Genomic DNA, 24,041 nt, shown 5'->3' with positions numbered 1-24,041 from the left:
AATAATGTTATAGCAAGTTTTTAAAAAGTCTGTTTCTTTCTGAAATCAGTGGAAATGCTTCTATATCCCATTAATGATCATCTTAATCCTGGCACATAAGTGCCACATAAGTAATATGTATTCATATTTTATGAGTTTTTCTATTATCATATCTTTCCAAAGCTTGAGCTATATTTGATATACAATACATTTATTTAAAGTGTACAAGTTTTTGAGTTATTAAATACGTATATACCTGTGAAACCATCATCACGGTCAAGATAAGAAGCTTATCTATTACCTATAAAGTTTTCTCATTCTGTTTTTATTATTTTAAAATTAAAGGTAGCTACTCATTTTTTGACAAATATTTTTACTGAGATATAATTAACATACCATATAATTTATATGTATGGGGTTTTGTTTTTGTTTGGCTATGCTGTGTGGCATGCAGGATCTTAGTTCCCCGACCAGGGATTGAACCCGTGCCCCCTACAGTGGAAGATCAGAGTCCTAACCACTGGACTGCCAGGGAACTCCCTATGTGTACATTTAAAGTGTACAATTCGGTAGTTTTTAGTATATATTCACAGAGTTGTGCAACCACCACCATAATCAACTTTAGAACATCATCTCATAATGAAACTCCATTACCATTAGCATTTCCCCCACTCTCTCCCTCCCTGGGCAACCACTGATCTATTTTTCTCCATAGATTTGCCTATTCTGGAATTTCATATAAATGGAATCATATAATATGTGGTTCTTTATGATTGACTTATTTCATGTAGCATGATGCTTTCAAAGTTTATTCATGTTATAGTATATATCAGTATTTCATTCCTTTTGTGGCTCATTAATATTCCATTATATGGATATACCACATTTCATTTATCTGTTTATTGGTTGAGGGGCACTTTTGTTTCCATCTTTTCGCTATGATGACTAATACTGTTATAAACATTGGTATAAAAGTTTTTGTGTTGGAGCGTATACCTAGGAATGGAATTGCTTAGTCATAAGATAACTCTGTGTCTTATTATCTGAAGAACTATGGGACCATTTTCCGAAGTTACTGCACCATTTTACATGCCCACCAGCGGTATAAGAGGGTCCTGAATTCTTCATATCCTTGCCAGCAATTGTTATCTGAATTTTTAATTTTAGTCATCCTAGTAGTTGCGGTATCTCATTGTGGCTTTGATTTTCATTCCCTGAGGGCTAATGATGTTGAACATCTTTTCATTTGCTTATTGACCATTTGTATATCATTTTTGAAGAAAAATCTATTTAGGTCCTTTCCCCCTTTTATAATTGGATTATTTGTCCTTTTATTATTGAGTAGTAAGAGTTTTTTATTTATTCTAGATACAAATCCCTTATCAAAAATATTAGTTGCAAATATTTTCTCCCATTCTGTGGGTTGAATTTTCACTTTTTTCAGTGGTATGTTCTAAAACACAAATGTTTTTAATTTTACCGTAGTCCAATTTATCTATATTTAGAAATTTTGTTGCTTGTGCTTTCTGTCATATTTAAGAAACCGTCAACTCAGCAGCAACAACAACAACAAAAAACCCCAATTTTTAAAAATGATCAAAGTTTTCAAACAGATATTTCTCCAGAGAAGACAGACAAATAACCACATAGTATAAATGCCTGACATTAAGCTTTTTGATTGTAATGTAAGTGCCTGACATTAAACTTTTGATTGCCAAGGCATCCATTTCAAAGACATCCATCTCAAATAAATGTATTGCCAGTTGTATGACTCAGCTGCTAGTAAAATAACTAGGTGAGAAACAAGGTCACCCCACCCGTGAAGTTTACTTTTTAGAAAGCCCTGAGTAACCTAGATAACTGACTACTTGAGAGAGCCCACTTTTCCCTTCCTGTACCCTAATTCCACCTCTTACGTTTTAAATTAGCCAGTAAAGAGTGGACCCACAAAAACCTTGGCACTCCTCCCTCAGACCCCACTAATAGCAGAGCCCCAGGTCTGTTCCTGTGCTTGCATCCCTAACCCTCTCCCCGCCATCTTGTTATGTGGCCATTGAGTATGCTGTGTACCCTCTAGGACTTGTGAATAATAAATCTTTTTTTTTTCAAAGTTCCCGGATGATTGTTGCTGAGGTGCCTCTTGCAAGCACAGTAAGAATTACAAGTTCCAGTCCGGCCACAGCATTGGCTCTGGTCAGGAAGATGTCTGTGTGGGTCTAGCCACAAGTAATGCAGGCCCAGATGTGGTGACCCCTCATTCCTGATAGCATTACTATCCATAAAGTGAGACCTACAAAAAACAGACCAATAAGCACATGAAAAGATGCTCAACATCATTAGTCAGTGGGTAAATGCAAATCAAAACTACAGTGGGGTACCACTTCACACCTACTAGAATGGCTATAATTATAAAAGAAAAAACAAAACCAAAACAGAAAATAACAAGCCTTGTCTAGGAATTGGACAAGGCTTGTAACCTCATGCACTGCTGATGGGAATGTAAAATGTTGTGGCCACTGTGGAGGATAGTTAGGTGGTTTCTCAGAAAATCAATCATAGGATTACCATATGACCCTGCAATTTCACTTTTAGTTATATATCCAAAAGAATTGAAAGCAAGGACTCCAACAGATATTTGGACACCAATATTCATAGCAGCATTATTCACAATAGCCAAAATGTGTAAACAGTTCAAATGTCCATCGTTAGATGAATGGACAAACAAAATGTGAGTATATACAATGGAATATTACTCAGCCATTAAAAAGAATGAAATTTTCATATATGCTATAACATGAGTGGATTTTGTAAACACTATGCTTAGCAAAATAATTCAGACACAGTAGGACAAATGTTGTATGATACCACTTGTATTAGGTTGCCTAGAATAGATACATTCATGAAGATAAAAAAATTCATGGGTACTAGGAGCTGAGGGCAGGGGACAGTTATTGTTTAATGGGTACAAAGTTTTTGTTGAGTATAATGAAAAAATTTTCTGATAGATAGTGGTGATGATTACACAGTGTTAGGATTTTCTATACATTTTTTTCTACATATTTGATCATGGCCTCTCTGAATAGAGATAGTTTAACTTCCTTTCCAATCTAGATGTCTTTTATTTCATTTTCATTTTCTTGCCTAATTATCCTGATTAGAACCTCTAGTAAAATGTTGAGGTGTGGACATCCATATCTTTTTCCTGATCTTAGAGGGAAAATATGCAATTTTTCACCATTAAGTATGTTGTTAGCGATGGATTTTTTCATAGATGCTCTTTATCAGATTAAGGAAGTTCCCTTCTTTTCCTAGCTTATTGTTTTTATCATGAAAGAGTATTGGATATTCTGAAATGCTTTTTCTGCAGTTATTGAGATGATCAGGTGTTTTTTTCTGTCATTCTATTGATAAGAGTGGGTTATATTAATTGCTTTTCAGATGTTAAACCAACTTTGCTTTCTTTGAATAAATCATATTTGGTCAAGGTGTATAATCCTTTTTTACATGTTGCTGGATTCAGTTTGCTAGTATTTCGTTGAGGATTTGGCCATCGATTTTTTTTGAACTGCTTTTTTAGTATCTTTGAAGATGATTATAGATTTCCTCTTTGAACTCTTAATATGGTAAATTATATTAATGATTTTTCTAACTTGAAACCTCCAGTTGACAGTGATGTGTTATTTTAATATTCAGTTGGAGTCTATTTGCTAATATTTTGTTTAGGATTTTTGTATCAAAATTCATAAGTGAAATTAGTATGTAATTTTTATGTTACATTTTTCAGTATTCATACTTTGTTGTATTAACCTTATTTAAAAATTTGCAACTTTGTTTTTCTTTTTCTAGGTTCTAGAACAACTTAAGTAGTATTGAAGTTTTCTCTTTCTTAAAATGTTTGGGTGGATTCCCCTGTGGAAATTGCTTGTCTTGGTCCTTTGGTATGTAGGTATATGTAGGCAAGAGGGGTTACATAGCTGGTAACCCAGGCTTTTTCTTTATTTATTTTTCTTTTATTTTTTACATGTCTTTCTCATCAATTAAATTTGAATATAATCTTTGTGTAATCTATTTTATATAAAGTCTGTTTTATATACAGACCCTTTGCAAATATCTAGCATTATTTTCTTATACATTATACAATTTTCAAAATCTATTTTTTTATTTGAAATTGATACTATTTACATAGCTACTACTATGATTTTTGTTTCATTATTTATTAATAGTGACAGCTGCATGCAGCTCTTTAGTTTCAAGCTGGAGTTTGGCATATATTAGTAACAGAGGCCATATGAACAACTCCTACAAATTCAGGATATTGCTTTTCTCCTATTCACACCCAACCTAAGCAAAGATTATCTCCACAAGCCATTCAAGGAAAGCCACATGGTTCTGGAAATTACTTAATACTGGTGAAGAAGCCCTGTGTTTTTGCTCATGTCTAAATTAAATTTTAAAATCAAGCTTCAGATCAAGAACAAAATATCAAAATAACAATGCCAAAGAGACCATTTTAAATGAGAAATGGACATAAATGTTCTTGCACTGATAATTAAGAGGAACTACATTGGGAAATCAAAGTGATCTCCTTTCTAAAAACTGATTTAGGATCAATTCTTGAAAGTTTCTTTTCCTGAAAGAGCCTCTTCATATTCCTATCAGGTTGCAAAATATTGAGCCTTAAAATCCTGTAATTTTATTCTAATTATTTTTCTAATAATTTTGATTCAAGCTTGATTTTTTTAAGTATTATTTTATCAAGTATGTAACCTCAGTATTTATAAATCATTTATCAGTAAGGACATCCTTCGTGGTTTTCAAAAGCAGCACTATAGAAGATCTAAGAAAAGTGACCCATGAACTCAGGCATTTAGCAAAACTAGAAAAAGTAGAAGCAAAATTTCTAGAGCAGCCTGGGCTGCCTGATTTCTGTCAAATGTTTGAGGGGAGCACAGAAGGGAAACTGGGGTTTCACTCAAAGACCAGGGGTAAGAAAGAGTTGGTGAAGTAGGCTGGACAATACTTTCTAGGTCTGAAAGAAGAAGCAGGAAAACTAAACTAGGAAGGACTAGAAGAAAATAACTAGATATGAGTGTTCTGGTCTGGGTGGCACCTTGAGATACCTGAGCTGCAGATGTGAAATTTCTTGATAGGTTAAGTCAAATTCCAAAAAAGATGGAGGGGTAAGCATATGGACAGAAGGAACGAATGATAAAAAGTTGAAACTATAAACATTTGATACCCTACCCCCATTTTCAGCATTTTCTTTTATTGAGTTTTCTCAATCTTATAGCCTTGAAATGTAAAAGCATTTAGTTAAGTTTTATTTTCTAAATATCTAGAAGTAATGTGACTTTAAATCTTTTCCTAAACAAAATAAGACACTTCGCTTGTGTTTACTTCCGTTGTTCCTTCTTGAAATCTACCTTACCTCACCCAAGCTGTCAACCTCCTGAGTGATATAGTCTAGGATTTTAACTGTATATTACTATTTCAGTTTTGTGATTGAAATGAATTTATTGAAATGAATTTAAGTTGCACACTACTGTTTCCTTTGTTTTTATAATCCAAAGTTTTCTCTTGGGTTCATTTTTTATTTTGTTGTATGTTGTAATATATTCACAAGTAATCCTTTCAAAATGGTTTCTTGGGTGATACATGTTCTGAATCCTTGCAGTATGAAAACATTTTATTTTCCCCTCATATTTGAATGGTTGATTGGTTAGGTATTTAATTAAAGGTTCAAAACCATTTTTCCTCAGAACTTTGATTCTTTAGTAATAATGTTTTAATATGTTCAGTTTTATAGGTTGGGAATGGTTTCCAATCTTATTTTCATTTTTCTGCAGATAATATTTCTTTCTTTCTTTCACAAGATGCTTTGTCTTTATTCTTGCTGCTTTGAAATTTCATTATTTATATGTCTAGGAGTGGATCCTTTCCATTCATTCAACTTAGCACTTGGTAGACTTCTGTAATATGAAGACTTGTATATTTATTTAGGTCAGACATTTAGTTCTCTAAATTTTTTTGGTACTTCCTCCACTTCATTTTGTTTTCTTTTTTTCTGGAACTCCTAATCAAAGGACATTAGCACTTCTGGGTTTATACTCTAATTTTTAACATTTTCTTTCATACTAGCAATTTCTTTGTCCATTTTGTTGCTATGTTCTTGGAGAATCAAGCAGATTAAGCTTTGAGCTCCACAGATTACTTTTTGAATTGTATCAGTGCTGCCGTGTAGTGAGGTTTTGTTTGTTTTAATTCCACTGTTTTTTTTTTCAATTTCCAAAATTTCTAGCTGACTTTTTCTTTGTTGCTAAATCCTCTTGTATTTTTATAATTACATTCGGTATCATTATTTAAAATTCCCCTTCACTTTGCTCTATTAACTTTGTTTCATCAAATATTAGCTCTTCTATTTTTTGACTTAGATACTAATTTTAGAGGTGTTCTTCTTCTTCAAATAGTTGATGATTTTTGGTTGTATACCAATATTTTTAACTGAGATTCCCTATTGGCTCTGTGTTTGACTGCTGTAAATGTTATAAAAGCCTGCTCTTAATGATTTTTAGGAACAGAGTGGTTGTACTAATGGTAGAGTTTACCAGTTACCTGTCTCTAGGATATGAGAGATCCAAATTATTTTGGGGTATTTCCAGCCATCCAGAGCACAAAACTTCTTTAGCCTAAACTACAATTTCTGATGCAAACCGCTACCTGTTTCTTTGCAAAAGAGGCTGATTCATTTGGCTACTCTTACTATGATCCCCCAATAAATCATCCTGATATCACCCCACGAGTCACTTTTGCTTCCCACACGTCACCTTTGCACATGCTGTTACCTATTGTAAAAGCCGACTACACAGATTGGGATCTGTGGATTCATTTTCGATCTGACACCAGTTTTCTTCTCTCATGCCAGAACAGTTCATGGCTTCTGCCTCAAGGAAGGCACTTTTCTTGTTTTTCAATGCTAATATGTCTACGTGTGTGTGTGTGGAAGGGGAGTGGTGTTTGTGTATATGATTTTACTAGAGTTTAAGACTGTCACACTTCTTGTTTTCCACATTAACATGTGTGTTTGTGTGTGTGTGTATAGATACATATATATAAATATACACGTAATATAAAATATAAATATAAATAAATATTTTTTTTTTAATTTAAGGGTTTGAGACTAATAAGGAAAGATGGGCTATATGCTCAGATGATGTCTGCCGTATTTTGGTGGCCTAAAATGAATCCTAATTTTAAAAAAATCGTATTTGTTTTTTAGAGCAGTTTTAGGTTCACAGCAAAATTGGTGGAGGGTCCAGAGATTTCATATATACCTTTGGCCTCCACATACGCACAGCCTCTGCCATTATTAACATCCCCCAGAGTGGCACATTTGTTACACTTGATATACCTACATTGACACATCATTATTACCCAAAGTCTATAGTTTACATTAGGGTCCACGATTTGTTGTACATTTTATAGGTTTTGACAAATATATAATACATCTATCCACCATTATACTATTATACAGAGTAGTTTCACTGCCTTAAAAATCTGTGCTCCACATATTCATCCCTCCATTCCCCCTCCCCTGACCCTTGAAAACAAATGATCTTTTTACTTTCTCCATAATTTTGCTTTTTCCAGAATGTCATGCAGTTGGAATCATACACTATGCAGCCTTTACAGATTGGCTTCTTTTACCTAGTAATTGTTTAGGCTTTAAAAGTATCAACTAGTGTACAAAATAAGCTTTCCTATTGAGCTGCACTATCACGTTTTTTCAGCCTCCACTCTCTCACTAAAATCTATAGAATTTTTTGAGAAACTGGCAAAATTCTTTGACGTTTATTTTATCTCCAACCGTCAAATAGATTGCCTGACTCAGACCTAATCTGACCCAACGTGCTTTGTTTGACCTAGTGATCTTTCCATCTTCTAAAGTTATGTCAATTTTATGACATATCAAGGGAAAGAACTTCAAGATTTTCCTGCTTGGAAACTGACAGTCTTTTTGCATAAAAATACTTCCCTACATAAAAGCTCTTATTTATTATATTAATAGAAAACAGAAGAAAAATTTGCATTTTGAGTGCTATGGAAAAAGGTCCCAAAGTCATCAGTTGCTCTGAGCAACATATTGTACATATTACCACATGACAATTGAGACACACACTCATTTGTTAATATCTGCAGTGGCAACTCTTACCATTCTGGATGGAGCAAACCTTATTCCAAGAGGTTCTTTGAAGTAAATTAAGGGTGATGATAGCTTTATTATGACTACAGATCAGAACCATTTTCTGCTTCCTTTGAAATTACACATGTGAACATGTAGAGTTGCGTGAGCTTGTAAAATGTCTTTATGCAAATTAGAAAAGGCACTTCTTCTAAGCCAACAAATTGGAAAGAGTGTCTTCCTGGCAGTGCACCTTTGTGTATTGCACAAACTCCACAACAATGAGCAGTGACCATGCAAACATACTTAAATACAATCTTGATGACTGGCAATATATGATATTTATTTACAGACTATTATTAGTGTTAGTTGCTTCTAAGAAGGTCAGGATATAATTACAAAAAGAAGGTTTCTATTTCCCTTCTAAGGATGTGTCGGTGACATTCATCTTAAGTACTCCTGCTTAGGACAGCTATGCACCTCCTGAGGAACTAGCTCATGCTAGTTTGCTGTTTACTCTAACTGCTAAGAAGTTAAGAATCAAATTTTCATCCACTCTGTAGTAGTCAGGACTCTTGGTTCTAAGTGCTAAATGTCCTCTGAGGGGCAAAAGGGTCCCAGTTAAAAATGACTGGGTAAGAAAACTGAAAAGTCCAGGTACTAAATTAGCTTCAAACAGGATCACACTCATATCCAAACAAGAGTGACCCAGGGTAGGCTTATTTTCCACCAGCTCAACAACTCCAAGGGTTGTGGATAGTGGGAAGAGTACCTCTTTCTGCATATCTCCCTCGAAAGTTCCAGGTGAGGGTCTCATTGTCAGATTATGTGAGGAGCCTTCCGGAGCCAGTGGTATGGTCAACACTGCCTAAACTACAAAAGACAAATGAAGTGCTTGTTGTAGGAAAAGAAGGGATGTAAAGAAGTTGGACAGGCAAAACCAATAAATGTCTATTCAGAATGTGCATGTTTTTAACCAAATATTTATTTAGCAACTTTTAGGTTCTGCAAATACGGTGTTGAACAAAACAGACCACGTCTCACGTTAGGCATTTTGTATATTATTTCTTCATAACATTTTTTTTCTAATGGCCTCATTTATTATTTTTGTAATCTTGTATATATGTAACTAAGCTGTTAAAAAATTGTTTTTCTGGAAAAGTGAGACATAGACAAATTGTAAATAAACATATGTTGGAGTAAAATAGCAGTTTTAAAGGAAGATCAAGTCACAGTGATTCCCCTTCTGCTCTATGCATTTCAAGATTACTTTAGCTTCCTTCTTAACCAGAATAACCAGTTGTTAAGACATCTTTTTGTCTTCAGGTGGGTAAGACACATCTGATGAGTCTTGCTCACACCCTCTCTCACTCTTGTCCTGGCAGTTGTAGGCTCCTCCCCTGAAGGGTCCACTGAATTTTCTCTCCCTTCCTCCAACCTAACAGTCTGAAAATATCTGGTAAGGTTGATGTATCAGTACTTGTTATAACCACAAGTGACAGCAATATCAAAATATCAGTGACTTAAATCAAATAGAAGTTTCATTCTCTCATATATAAGTGTCTAGATTTGGCTATCTAGTTCTTGCAGGCTTGCTCACAATATTAGGGGCCCAGTCTCTTTTCAGCTTTCTGTTCTATTGTGTGGCTCTTCAATAACCCAAATTCCATGATGGTTCGAAACAGTTGCTGGAACTCCAACTATTATTTTCCAGCCAGCAGAAAGGAGGAAGTATGAAGAAGGGAACAACCCTTTCCTTTATGGACATTTTCTGAAATTAGACACATCACTTCCACTTACTACATCCCGTTGACTTGAAATCACTCACGTGGGCCTTCTTAGCTGCAAGGAGCTGCTTTTACAAAGGAAGAAGAATAGAACTGATTTTGGAGCACAGCCAATAGTGTCTGCCTTAGTGGGCTCATTCCCTGGTGGCTCCAATTTTACAAAGTTGATCCTGTGTCCTGGGGTGGTCAAAGATCAGGAACAGGGATGGTGTGTCAGTTAAGCTTCACACAGGAAAACAAAACCATTCCATGTCTTATGGGAATGAAGGGGGTGATATAGAAATTAGGAAATACAGGTATGTGGGAAAGAGCTACATGACTAAAAGTCAGGAAGGCTGCAGCTGAAGATTGGAGAAATGGTCACTGCAGACCTCCTTTGAAGACAAATTGAGTAGTTCTCAAAAGTTTCATGGGGAAACTGCTGAAATTCTCAAAAGATTCTGCAAAGGCTCGCACTAAACATCTGAGTCTGTAGAGCCTCGTGGGTACCCCCCAGTAACCTGGAAAGTCTCTATGACCTCATTTCAACTGTGTGACATGCCATAACTCCTAAAAATAATGACCTCTCCTCACTTTCATCTTCCATCTACTTGTATTCCTTTCACTGACAAACTCTGACTTAGAACAATATGGGAAAGGAACTCTTGGTAGTGTGGCTTTGGGGGACAGAAACAATGCTGAGTTGACAATAGACAAACATAAGAGGTCTGAGTATCATTTATCACCAAATTTGTCTCACTAAGATCTATCAAAATCCTGCCCACAGGCCAGCAATTAAGACGGATCATATTACAATGAAAAGTGGATCATAGTATTATGACTTCTAATGTCCAACACCTTAGCACTCCTTCTTTCTGCCAAAATCAGAAAGTTAGGGTATAGTGTGAGAATGCTCAGTGACAGGTCCAGTTTCTGTTGCTTAAACCATTCAAAATCACTTATGAGGATGGACCTTCAAGATGGCAGAGGAGTAAGACATGGAGATCACCTTCCTCCCCACAAATACATCAAAAATACATATTCATGTGGAACAACTCCTACAGAACACCTACTGAACACTGGCAGAAGACCTCAGACTTCCCAAAAGGCAAGAAACTCCCCACGTACCTGGGTAGGGCAAAAGAAAAAAGGAAAAACAGAGACAAAAGAATAGGGATGGGACATGCACCTCTGGGAGGGAGCTGTGAAGGAGGAAAAGTTCCCACACACAAGGAAGCCCCTTAACTGGTGGAGATGGGGGGTAGGTGTGGGGGAAGCTTCAGAGCCACAGAGGAGAGCGCAGCCACAGGGGTGCAGAGGGTAAAATGGAGAGATTCCCGCACAGAGGATCGGTGCCGATCAGGACTCACCAGCCCGAGAGGCTTCTCTGCTCACCCGCTGGGGTGGGTGGGGACTGGGGGCTGAGGCTTGGGCTTTGGAGTTTGGATCCCAGGGAGAGGACTGGGGTTGGCTGTGTGAACACAGCCTGAAGGGGATTAGTGCACCACAGCTAGCGGGCAGGGAGTCCGCAAAAAAGTCAGGAACTGCCTAAGAGGCAAGAGACCATTGTTTTGGGGTGCGTGAGGAGAGGAGATTCAGAGTGCCACCTAAACAAGCTCCAGAGATGGACGTGAGCCGCGGCTATCAGTGTGGACACCAGAGACAGGCCTGAAATGCTAAGGCTGCTGCTGCAGCCACCAAGAAGCCTGTGTGCAAGCACAGGTCACTATCCATACCCCCCCCTCCTGAGAGCCTGTGCAGCCCGCCATTGCCAGGGTCCCATGATCCAGGGACAGCTTCTTTGGGAAAACACATGGTGCGCCGCAGGCTGTTGCAATGTCACGCTGACCTCTGCCACCTCTGGCTTGCCCCACATTTTGTACCCCTCCCTCCCCCTAGCCTGAGTGAGCCAGAGCCCCCTAATCAGCTGCTACTTTAACCCCGTCCTGTCTGGGCGGGAACAGACGCCCTCAGATGACCTACATGCAGAGGAGGGACCAAATCCAAAGCTGAACCCCAGAACCTGTGCAAACAAAGAAGAGAAATGGAAATCTCTCCCAGCAGACTCAGGTGCAGCAGATTAAATCTCCACAAACAACTTGATGTACCTTGCATCTGTGGAATACCTGAATAGACAACGAATCATCCCGTAATTGAGGCGGTGGACTTTGGGGGCAACTGTAGACTTGGGGTTTGCTGTATGTGACTGAATAGTTTCTGATTTATATGTTTATCTTAGTTTAGTTTGTAGCGCTTGTTATAACTGGTGGATTTGTTTATTGGTTTGGTTGCTCTCTTCTTTTATTAGTTTTTAATTTTAATAATATATTTTCATTTTTTTATATTAATAACGTAATTTTATTTTATTTTATTTATTTATTTTTCTTTCTTTCTTTTTTTTTCTCCCTTTTATTCTGAGCCGTGTGACTGACAGGGTCTTAGTGCTCCGGCCCGTGTCAGGCCTGAGCTTCAGAGGTGAGAGAGCAGAGTTCAGGACACTGGACCACCAAAGACCTCAGGCCCCACATAATAGCAATTGGTGAGAGCTCTCCCAGAGATCTCCGTCTCAATGCTAAGACCCACCTCCACTCGACGACCAGCAAGCTCCAGTGCTAGACACCCCATGCCAAACAACTAGCAAGACAGGAACACAACCCCACCCATTAGCAGAGAGGTTGACTAAAATCATAATAAGTTCACAGACACCCCCAAACACACCACTGGGCTCGGTGCTGCCAACCAGAAAGCTTTATCCACCAGAACACAGGCACCAGTCCCCTCCACCAGGAAGCCTACAAAACCCACTGAACCAACCTTACCCACTGGGAGCAGACACCAAAAACAATGGGAATTATGAACCTGCAGCCTGCAAAAAGGAGACCCCCAAAAAAGTAAGTTAAGCAAAATGAGAAGACAGAGAAATACACAGCAGATGAAGGAGCAAGGTAAAAACCCACAGACCAAACAAATGAAGAGGAAATAAGCACTCTACTGAAAAAGAATTCAGAGTAATGATAGTAAAGATGATTCAAAATCTTAGAAATAGAATGGAGAAAATAAAAGAAACATTTAACAAGGACCTAGGAGAACTAAAGAGCAAGCAAACAGTGATGAACAACAGGATAAATGAAATTAAAAATTCTCTAGAAGGAATCAATAGCAGAATAACTGAGGAAGAAGAACGGATAAGTGACCAGGAAGATAAAATAGTGGAAATAACTATCACAGAGCAGAATAAAGAAAAAAGACTGAGAAGAATTGAGGACAGTCTCAGAGACCTCTGGGACAACATTAAGCGCACCAACATTCGAATTATAGGGGTCCCAGAAGAAGAAGAGAAAAAGAAAGGGATTGAGAAAATATTTGAAGAGATTATAGTTGAAAACTTCTCTAACATGGGAAAGGAAATAGTCAATCAAGTCCAGGAAGTGCAGAGAGTCCCATACAGGATAGATCCAAGGAGAAACACTCTGAGACACATATTAAACAAACTATCAAAAATTAAATACAAAAAAATATATTAAAAGCAGCAAGGGAAAAGCAACAAATAACATACAAGGGAATCCCCATAAGGTTAACAGCTGATCTTTCAGCAGAAACTCTGCAAGCCAGAAGGGAGTGGCAGGACATATCTAAAGTGATGAAAGGGAAAAACCTACAACCAAGATTACTCTACCCAGCAAGGATCTCATTCAGATTTGAGGGAGAAATTAAAAGCTTTACAGACAAGCAAAAGCTAAGAGAATTCAGCACCACCAAACCAACTTTACAACAAATGCTAAAGGAACTTCTCTAAGCAGGAAACAAAAGAGAAGGAAAAGACCTACAATAACAAACCCAAAACAATTAAGAAAGTGGTAATAGGAACATACATATCGATAACTACCTTAAATGTAAATGGATTAAATGCTCCAACCAAAAGACATAGAATGGTTGAATGGATACAAAAACAAGACCCATATATATGCTGTCTACAAGAGACCCACTTCAGACCTCAGGACACATACAGACTGAAAGTGAGGGTATGGAAAAAGATATTCCACGCAAATGGAAATCAAAAGAAAGCTGGCGTAGCAATTCTCATATTAGAAAAGAATACACTTTAAAATAAAGACTATTACAAGAGACAAAGAAGGACACTACATAATGATCAAGGGATCAATCCAAGAAGCAGATATAACAATTGTAAATATTTATGCACCCTATATAGGAGCACCTCAATACATAAGGCAAATGCAAACAGCCATAAAAGGGGAAATCGACAGTAACACAATCATAGTCGTGGACTTTAACACCCCACTTTCACCAATGTACAGATCAACCAAAATGAAAATAAATAAGGACACACAAACTTTAAATGACATTTAAACAAGATGGATTTAATTGATATTTATAGGACATTGCACCCCAAAACAACAGAATACACTTTCTTCTCAGGTGCTCATGGAACATTCTCCAGGAAAACTCATATCTGGGGTCACAAATCACGCCTCCGTAAATTTAAGAAAATTGAAATCGTGTCAAGTATCTTTTCCAACCACAGCGCTATGAGAGTAGATATCAATTACAGGGGAAAAAAATGTAAAAATTACAAACACATGGAGGCTAAACAATACACTACTAAATAACCAAGAGATCACTGAAGAAATCAAAGAGGAAATCAAAAAATACCTAGAAACAGATGACAATGAAAACACAATGGCCCAAAACCTATAGGATGCAGCAAAAGCAGTTCTAAGAGGGAAGTTTATAGCAATAAAATCCTACCTCAAGAAAAAAGGAATATCTCAGATAAACAACTAACTTACACCTAAAGCAATTAGAGACAGAAGAACAAAAAAACGCCAAAGTTAGCAGAAGGAGAGAAATCATAAAGGTCAGGTCAGAAATAAATGAAAAAGAAATTAAGGAAACGATAGCAAAGATCAAAAAAACTAAAAGCACGTTCTTTGAGAAGATAAACAAAACTGATAAACCATAAGCAGACTCACCAAGAAAAAAAGGGAGAAACCTCAAATCAACAAAATTAGAAATGAAAAAGGAGAAGTAACAACTGACACTGCAGAAATACAAAGGATTGTGAGAGATTACTACAAGCAACTATATGCCAATAAATTGGACAACCTGGAAGAAATGGACAAATTCTTAAAAAAGCACAACCTTCCAACACTGAACCAGGAAGAAAGAGAAAATATGAAGAAACCAATCGCAAGCACTGAAATTGTAATTAAAAATCTTCCAGCAAACAAAAGCCCAGGACCAGATGGCTTCACAGGTGAATTCTATCAAACATTTAGAGAAGAGCTAACACCTATCCTTCTCAAACTCTTCCAAAATATAGCAGAGGGAGGAACACTCCCAAACTCATTCAAAAAGGCCACCATTACCCTGATACCAAAACCAGACAAAGGCGTCACAAAGAAAACAAAAGACCAATATCACTGATGAACATAGATGCAAAAATCCTCAACAAAATACTAGCAAACAGAATCCAACAGCACATTAAAAGGATCATAAACCATGATCAAGTGGGGTTTCTCCCAGGAATGCAAGGATTCTTCAATATACACAAATCAAACAATGTGATAAACCATATTCACAAATTGAAGGAGAAAAACAATATGATCATCTCAATAGATGCAGAAAAAGCTTTTGACAAAATTCAACACCAATTTATGATAAAAACCCTCCAGAATATAGGCATAGAGGGAACTTACTTTAACATAATAAGGCCACACATGACAAACCCACAGCCAACAGCATTCTCGATGGTGAAAAACTGAAACCATTTCCACTAAGATCAGGAAGAAGACAAGTTTGCCCACTCTCACCACTATTATTCAACATAGTTTTGGAAGTTTTAGTCACAGCAATCAGAGAAGCAAAAGATATACAAGGAATCCAAATCAGAAAGAAGAACTAAAACTGTCACTGTTTACAGATGACATGATACTATACATAGAGAATCCTAAAGATGCTACCAGAAAACTACTAGAGCTAATCAATGAATTTGGTAAAGTAGCAGGATACGAAATTAATGCACAGAAATCTCTTGCATTCCTATACACTAATGATGAAAAATCTGAAAGAGAAATTAAGGAAACACTCCCACTTACCACTGCAACAAAAAGAATAAATTACCTAGGAATAAACCTACTTAAGGAGACAAAAGACCTGTATGCAGAAAACTATAAGACACTGCTGAAAGAAATTAAAGATGATACCAACAGATGGAGAGATATACCATGTTCTTGGATTGGAAGAATCAACATTGTGAAAATGACTCTACTACCCAAAGCAATCTACAGATTCAGTGCAATCCCTATGAAACCACCAATGGCATTTTTTACAGAACGAGAACAAAAAACTTCATAATTTTTATGGAAACACAAAAGACCCCAAAATAGCCAAAGTAATCTTGAGAAAGAAAAACGGAGCTGGAGGAATCAGGCTCCCTGACTTCTGACTATACTACAAAGCTACAGTAATGAAGATAATATGGTACTGGCACAAAAACAGAAATATAGATCAATGGAACAGGATAGAAAACCCAGAGATAAACCCATGCAAATATGGTTACCTTATATTTGATAAAGTAGACAAGAATATAAAATGGAGACAAGACAGCCTCTTCAATAAGTGGTGCTGGGAAAACTGGACAGCTACTTGTAAAAGAATGAAATTAGAGCACTACCTAACACCATACACAAAAATAAACTCAAAATGGATTAAAGACCTAAATGTAAGGCCAGACAGTATAAAACTCTTAGAGGAAAACATAGGCAGAACACTCTATGACATAAATCACAGCAAGATCCTTTTTGACCCACCTCCTAGAGAAAGGTAAATAAAACCAAAAATAAACAAATGGGACCTAATGAAACTTAAAAGCTTTTGCTCAGCAAAGGAAACCATAAGCAAGATGAAAAGACAACCCTCTGTATGGGAAAAAATATTTGCAAATGTAGCAACTGACAAAGGATTAATCTCCAAAATATACAAGCAGCTCATGCAGCTCAATAGCATAAAAACAAACAACCCAATCCAAAAATGGGGAGATGACCTAAATAGACATTTCTCCAAAGAAGATATACAGATTGCCAAGAAACACGTGAAAGAATGCTCAACGTCACTAATCATTAGAGAAGCGCAAATCAAAACTACAATGAGGTATCACCTCACACTGGTCAGAATGGCCATCATCAAAATATCTACAAACAATAAATGTTAGAGAGGGTGTGGAGAAAAGGGAACCTTCTTGCACTGTTGGTGGGAATGTAAATTGATACAGCCACTATGGAGAACAGTATGGAGGTTCCTTAAAATCTAAAAATAGAACTACCATACGACCCAGCAATCCCACTCCTGGGCATATACCCTGAGAAAAGCATAATTCAAAAAGAGTCATGTACCACAATGTTCATTGCAGCACTATTTACAATAGCCAGGACATGGAAGCAACCTAAGTGTCCATCAACAAATGAATGGATAAAGAAGATGTGGCACATATATACAATGGAATATTACTCAGCCATAAAAAGAAACGAAATTGAGTTATTTGTAGTGAGGTGGATGGACCTAGAGTCTGTCATACAGAGTGAAGTAAGTCAGAAAGAGAAAAACAAATACCGTATGCTGACACATATATATGGAATCTAAAAAAAATTATAATGGTTCTGAAGAACCTAGGGGCAGGAGAGGAATAAAGACGTAGACGTAGAGAATGGACTTGAGGACACGGGGTGGGAGAAGGGTAACCTGGGGCGAAGTGAGAGAGAGGCATGGACTTCTATACACTACCAAATGTAAAATAGTTAGCTAGTGGGAAGCAGCTGCATAGCACAGGGAGATCAGCTCGGTGCTTTGTGACCACCTAGAGGGGTGGGATAGAGAGGGTGGGAGGGAGATGCAAGAGGGAGAGGATATTGGGATATATGTATACGTACAGCTGATTCACTTTGTTACACAGCAGAAACTAACAAAACAACGTAAAGCAATTTTACGTCGATAAGGATGTTAAAAAAAAACTTCTCAGCTCGGTGAATGTGTCATGCTCTGTGCTGGTTGTGTGGTCTGGGACAAGTTTTTTGGCTTCTTTGGATCTCAGTTCCAGTTCTTTCATTAAAAATAGGATAAACACTTGCTTGTAGAATAGATGTGAAGGTAAGATAAAAGAACATGTAAGGAAAAGCACTCAGGCAAATGCTTAATATGCAGTAAAAGTTCATTTCACACCCATAACTCGTTTTTACCAAAAAGGTTCTATAGTCAGTATATCACGATATTCAATCCAGTGCCAGAAAGTCATATCATTCTAGGCTAATACCAAATTTGCTTCTTATACTGAGTTTGCTTAACACACTTTGTAAATACAGTTTGTAAATATACTTTGTTTAAGAAATATTATTTTACCATAAATATTTTCAATACTAGAACCAATTCTTTTCTGTGAGTAAAAACTCATTGGCACTGAGAAGAAGCTGACTCACCATCTATTACAGATGTGGTTGTAATAATTTTTGTGCTGGTTTATTGGCAAGAGCAGGTGAATTAAAAATTAACTTTACACCCTGAGATTCAAGTGATGTATATCTTCATAGTTTATTTTCTTTATGTCTTACATTTTTCCAAGGATAATTTTAGGCTACTATTTCCTTGTTTAAAGGAGATTTTTATTTTCTTTATGTCTTACATTTTTCCAAGGATAATTTTAGGCTACTATTTCCTTGTTTAAAGGAGATTTTAGTTTTTCAAGGAGGTGAGGTGTAGGAGAGGGGACGGGCTGTGTGCTGGCAGGAGTTGCAAGTAAAACTCTGAGTCCATGGGGTAGGAAGAGCCATTCAATAATAGAAAGAGATTTTCTTCTGTGGACCATCTATTTATTCAGAGGTTAACAACTCCCATGTATCCAGGCAGGGAGCATATATGAAAGAAGGAACCAGGAAGGCACTTCGTTGAACAGGTGGATCCCATATAGTCAATAGTGGCAGTTCAGCCAGTACCCAGTTCTAAAAGATTGCTGTCAGATTAAGATTGTGTACTTATGATTTCGGGTGGCCTCAGCCTTCAGCGGCTTGAAGCAGGGTTTCGGTTCCCTTCCAGAGATTGAGGTCGGGTCGCGGCAGTGAGAGTACTGAATCCTAGCCACTAGGCCAGTGGTCAGCGACTAGGCCCTGGCCCTACGGCTTTGCAGAAAAGGAATTCCCACAAGACGGAAAACAGTGAAACAAGTAAAGTATTTATTAGGAGAAAAAAAGAGTATAGTACATGTGGATAGACACACAGCGGGCTCAGAGAGTCGTGCCCTCGGGGCATTTCTTCTGGGTTTCACATATTACCCAGCCTTTGGCCAATCATTTTGATTTGCCTGGTTCAAAGTCCGTATTTGGTATATCTCAGGATCTTCCTGTGTATACACGCATCTCTTAGCTTAGATGGATTCTACCAAAGAGGCCTATGGGTAGACCTAGCCACTTAGCATCACTCCCCTTTTGACCTCCAGGGAGCCTTTCTGCATATGTGTAGTCAGGGAGGTCTCCTGACTTCGAGAAAGAGGAATATGTGGTCTTTTATCTTCTATCTGTGCAGGGCCCAGACTCCTCTCTCAATTGTCCTGTTATTATCGTCTCGGAGTATTGGTCCACAGAGAACAAACTCCAACTGTTTGCCCCGGGGACGCATCTATCTCCTGCCTCACTTAGAGCTTTTGTTGTAACCAATACAATTTTTTAAAAATACTATGCCTGTCTGTTAGTTAGATCCAGACTACAGGACACCAGCTTTCAAACTATGATTTCAGACTTAATCCAGCAAATGAAATCCATTGCTCTCTAAGTGCTAAAGTGTGCAGGAATGTTCCTTTAAACTTTTCCAGTCTAAAAATGTTACTCAGTATTTTTGCCCAAACATCTTAGGAAGATGAATCAGTCTCTTAGATTCTATCAGATAGTTTCCTTTTGGGGACTTGTAAAACAAAGTGATTTTCTACATGCAGTCAAATAGGAGGGAAATTGGATTGCTTTTAGAAACTGTGGTCAGAGAGTTCTGAGGGGTGAAACAAGGCTGATCCTACAGTTTCTTCCTGGCACTGCCAGCAAGGCTGCTTCAGGCTCCTGAACCCATGGTTGGCCCTTCACAGGGAGATTCGCTGTTCCCACTGCATGTTTATAGGTGCATATTGGCTCCTGCAAATAAACCTAACAAGCATGGCTCCTCACCATTGTGGCATAATAAAAATATGTTTGTAATTTAATCATAGTTTATTACTTATTAAGTTTAATGGCCCATGCCTCATAAACCTGGTGCTATTCTTTTGGTGGTGGTTGTTGCTATGGGTCTAAATACATATTTGCCATGTTGTTTGTGCTGATTTCTCTAGTTCAGTAGTGCTATTGCAGTTACTACGCACCACCAAATTTTGTTAGGCCAAGTTTGAATTACATGGGGAAGCCTTTCACTAGACCTTGCATTTAATCCAAATGGGTTTGTCTTTGGCCTCAAGTGCATGACCACTCAGAACACAGAGACATACAATATTCATTTGTCCGATGAGGTCCATTGACGAAAATTTTTCTTTGCAATGGTCACTTCTCAGGCTATTGGTTCTAGAATGAAAACCTTGGAATCAACAATTATAACACCAGCTGAGGTGCTGGTCCGTTCTCTTTTAAATTGTGCCATGGGCACAAACAAGAATTCCATGGCTCCAAAGAAAAGTGGCTCCAAGAGAAAAATACTTAGGAATACAAAGAGAACTTAACTCCCGAATCCATCTATTATTTCCACCTTAAGGCTCTGATTGCCATAGCAACAAATATTTTCTTGATTTAGCCAATTAAAACTGACTTTATAGAACATTAGCTCCCCCAAGAATTCCTAAAATTGTTACATGAAGGTTCGTTCCAGTGAATTTTGCTTTAAATGAAATAACTATTCTCTTACTGAGAAAATTTATAGTTAATATTTTAAAAAATGATTTATTTCCATAGTCATGCAAAGAATAGCATAAGAACATTTGAATGAAGAGAAAGTTAAGCCATCTTCTAATTCAAAATTAAATATTTATCATGAGATTTGCTTTTAATTTTAATTTCTTTATGGGTCATCTGAGCGTATGGGTCAAGTTTTCTTTTGACTAATTTCTTACTTTACTAAAATTATACTTCTATCTATCTGTGAGTTATTTAGTTTGAAATGACTAGTAAAAGTGGAAAAACCTCTTGGAAAACTTGGATAAAGACTACCTTTAAGGAGATTTAAGTCTTCACGTTTTTACATTAGTCTAAAATAACTAGATTTGACAATCTTAGTGTCGCTAATTGGTAGTATACTCCAAGGGTCAGCCTACTGAGCTTCCTTAGGCAAAATGACACATCTAAAATGCACAGAAAGTAACTGACCAAGAAACAGCCACTGGAAGCAAGATGTGGGAAATACATGCACATAAGAGAAGTAGCATGGCTTTGGAGCCAGAAAAGCAGGGATAAAAATCTCAAGTCTGCACCTGACTAGCTATATTCTTGGGTAAGATACCTAAGTTACCTGCATCTCAGTTTCCTCATCTATAAAATGAAGATCATAATAGCTACTTTTCAGTGTTGTTTTGAAGTTTAAGTTCTGGAATCTGTGTAAGATGCTAGCACAATCTCTAACACATCATGGATGCTCAGTCAATGTTAATGATTATTATTATTACTCGTATTTATGATATTGGGGCAGTTAGTGTACTCATTGCACTATCTTCTCTGGCCAATGACATTTGATGAGACAAAAATACCATGTCTTGTGTGTTTAATTGAAACTCATTTAGGAAAAAAGAATACATTGGGAAGTGCACGATTCTTTTGGAAAATAAATCTCAGACATTAGTTTATATTAGGACAATGCTGTGGGAAGTACAGGAGGAGGGAAAGGTAAGTTCTGGGGGTTCATTGTAACCTTGCTTCTCTATTGGGAACAGCAGGCAATTGTGGTATGCATATGATGTGGCTTCTCTTCCTCAGTGATCATGCTGAGACTAGCAAGTGACACTCAGATGTTAGCAATTTGGGGTCACATTTGAACTGGTGACTCAGGGGACAAGTATTCTATATCCCACCAGTTCCTTTAGTCAGCTCCTGAGTCACAACTTTCTTTATTTTCTCAAATAGAGGGAGCTTGCCTCCTGGGAGCTATTTGAAATGAATAAAATATAGTGTTTGAGATTTGTTATAATCTCTAGTGTTATAGATTTGTTTGAGACAATGCAAAAGAAAGAAAAACTACCTAGCTTCTCACATTTAAGATATCACATAGCAGTACAAAAGCTTTGAAACCAGGTTGCTGTAGAGTGAATTTTATAAGTTCATTTATCTCATCTTTTTGCAACCCAAGGAAGATTTGTGTTCTCCAGCATAGAAAAAAAATCTATTACTGCTCTTCTATAGAGGGGTGATACAGGACAAATAAGAAAGCTCTGGGTGAGTTTGTAAAAGAGAAGAGAGAAAGCAATCAAATATTTGTTCTGATTTGCTTTCTCTCTACTTTGGTCCTATGGTACTGGAATGGTGTTGTGATAGCTAGAACCCAGAGGGGAAAGGACACATGGGACTCTGGAAGGAGGAGGGTCCTGCCAACATAGGGAGGGTCCAATTAGGAAGAGGGAAGAGCAGGCAGGTCAGACAAGCTAGTTGGTGATTAGGGGAGGGGACCAATAAGTCAGGGGAGCCCCACGAGAGACATGACGACTTAAGATCTGTACCCCGGTGAACTGATGGGAAGCGTCTCAGTGCCAAGATGGCCATGAATAAAAGAATGGATCACAAGCTCAGCAGAGATTTCAGCACTGCATGCCAGCAGGGCAGATAGTAGGAAAACATTCCATGCACCTGATCCTCACCTTAGGGAAGACATCAAGGGATATAGGATACAGCCTTTTACCGAGCCTTTTTATCCAATCTAAGGGACTGTTCGCATTTTTGGAAATTCCTAAGTATTAGGTTGGCCCAAAAGTTCGTTCGGGTTTTTCTGTGCCATCTTACAGAAAAACCTGCACGAACTTTTTGACCAACCCAATATTAAACTTGAGAGGAGGGACTTCCCTGGTGTCGCGGTGGTTAAGAATCTGCCTGCCAATGCAGGGGACACGGGTTCGAGCCCTGGTCCGGGAAGATCCCACATGCCACAGAGCAACTAAGCCTGTGTGCCACAACTACTGGGACTGCACTCTAGAGCCTGTGAGGCAAAACTACTGAGTCCACGCACCACAACTACTGAAGCCCGCGCGCCTAGAGCCCCCGTGCTCCGCAATAAGAAAAGCCACTGCGCCACCAGGGAAGCCCCCAGCTCCCCAGATAATTTTTATCTCCAGCCCAAGTTGATGACCAATGCCTTAGAGTACTATGCTGAGGAGTCTGGCCCCAGAGAAGCTGTGTGAAGGCGCCTTACCACTGCTGACAGGGCTTATACGTGACTCACCAATTTGTCTTTCCTGGGAGTTGCTGCTAATTCTCCCAAATACTGTCCCTTCCCTTGGCAGGACCACCTCAGCCTGGTCCTTCTGGTTCCTGCAGTGGCACTGTTGATATGCCAGAGTCCTTGAGGTAACTAAATTGTGCTTCACCCATCCAGTAAGAAGCTTAGCAAGGACGCTAACTTTATTACCTCCGTTCTCTACAAAAGGAAAAACGAGTACAATTCAAGAAAAAGGAAGTCTTAAATCAGATTATGTTTTCAGTCAGTACGAAGATTAGAAACTTGCCAATATGATGGGAGAGAACCACTTAACTACAGTGATAATTCTCCCACCCTTAATCTGTATCTGAAGAGGATACAATACTACCCAGGACTGGAGTAGGAGAAAACTACTATAGACCATTCTGATATCTAGTGGGAGAACATTCCTTCAACAAATTACATTTAATGACAATGGCTCGGTGTGAAGCTCTGCGTTAGGAGCTGAAAACAAAATAAGTAAGAGACACAACCTCCTGCCTTTGGGAAACTCATGTTTGGTTGTTTCCAATTTTATCAACAACTTTTATTTACTTACTACTGTATATTTGAAATATTTTTATCTATCTGTATAGGAGCATACAATAATATACAGTTTCGCTTATTTCCAATTGGATTCAAAATAG

This window comes from Balaenoptera acutorostrata, chromosome 8 (assembly GCF_949987535.1).
Source record: "Balaenoptera acutorostrata chromosome 8, mBalAcu1.1, whole genome shotgun sequence".
Lineage (NCBI taxonomy): Eukaryota > Metazoa > Chordata > Mammalia > Artiodactyla > Balaenopteridae > Balaenoptera > Balaenoptera acutorostrata.
Note: the sequence above shows the minus strand (reverse complement) of the source record.